At 40.6% G+C, this 1,477-nt stretch overlaps 1 protein-coding gene across 3 annotated transcripts in view; it reads left to right on the plus strand.

The window, feature by feature from the left end:
- hivep3a (HIVEP zinc finger 3a) overlaps positions 1-1,477 on the plus strand; it is a 75,853-nt gene that overhangs the window by 58,959 nt on the left and 15,417 nt on the right. The gene's annotated exons all lie outside the window — the stretch shown is intronic.

Here is a 1,477-nt window from a genome sequence, read left to right on the forward strand (position 1 = left end):
GTCCTGCAGGCTCTGAGAGAAAATTAATTTGTAATTTGTAAATTAAAATATAGCTGTATCTGCAACTGTATTTGATAATGTTTTGAACTTTTAAAATATTACATGGTAAAAACAGAAGCTGCTCTTCATATTAGTGACAAACTTTGGTGTTTTTTGATGAGTTACTTTCATTTTTGCTTCTACTTTTCTTTTAAAATATACGGAGCCCACGAGCGGACATGGGGGATTTTTTTTCTTTTTGTGTTCCCACYCAAAAGTATTGCGTTACCTCGCAATAYCTTTTGCGTTCCCTTGCAAAAGTCATTAAACACGGTTGTGCCTGCCAGTTTATTAACAAACTCACATGTTCACCATTAGCGAGTTAGCGTACTGATTCAGCTTCAGAATGAATATATCGCACAGCCATGCATGGAAATATGTCAAATGCTGATATTTAAACACAGTGCAGCCAGCCGAGCCACGCAACGTCAGTGTCAAATTCACAAACTTGTTGCGAGACATCCTGTTTTGGTAACTGGATATTTCAAAATAAAAGTCTGATTTAATTCAATTCATATAAAAATCAAACTTTTGCGTGGGAATGCAAAACAATATTGTGAGGTAACACAAAAGTATTGCGAGGGAACGCAAAAGAAAAAAAATCCCCCCCATGTCCCCTCGCGGGCTCCGTAAAAATAAGTTTCCATTCTCAGCAGGTTTCTAAGGTTCTTCTATACATTAAAAAAGTTGTTAAACATCTGAGTGGTGCACTACTGCTACTAGTGGTGAGAAAGTGTATTACACCTCATTCAAAATCAAAACAGTCCCACGGCCCTCTGYGGCCCAAAGTTAAAAACTGTTGTTCTTTTGAGGCCCTCAAGGTGGCGCTCGCGGCCCACGGGTAAAGAATCTCTGGCTTAAGTAAGAAAAACAGAAATAAAAGACTTGAAATAGCCTAGCTGAATAGTAGTTTAAAACTAACAGAATAGGACGGATGAACAGGATGTAGTACCTGAGGAGGCTTAGATCCTTTAACGTCTGTGGAAAGCTGCTGTGGTTGTTTAATCAGTCGGTTGTTGCCAGTGTCTTGCTATATGCTGTGGTCTGCTGGGGCGGAAGCATCTCCAAGGCAGATCATTTCAGGCTGGAGAAACAAATCAGCTGGGCTGGCTCAGTGGTCCGCACAAGGCTGGACTCTCTGGCAACAATAGCAGAGAGGAGAACATCACAGAAACTCCTGGCTGTTATGAACAATGGGCCTCATGCAAGAACCGTTGGTACGCACAGATTTGTTCTTAAGTTGTGCGTACGAGTGATTTAGGAGAATTTGTGACATTCACCAATGTTTTCATATTCTAAGATTTTTTTCAGATACGAACAAAATTCAGGAGTGGTCCAGACCTGTCGTATATTTTACCAGCAGTCAGTCTGCTGTTATCCAGACGGGTTTTTGTCCGGTATTTTTACCTGAGACTTTGAAAAACAGCAACCCAACCAG

Source organism: Austrofundulus limnaeus, unplaced genomic scaffold (assembly GCF_001266775.1).
Source record: "Austrofundulus limnaeus strain Quisiro unplaced genomic scaffold, Austrofundulus_limnaeus-1.0 Scaffold1448, whole genome shotgun sequence".
NCBI lineage: Eukaryota > Metazoa > Chordata > Actinopteri > Cyprinodontiformes > Rivulidae > Austrofundulus > Austrofundulus limnaeus.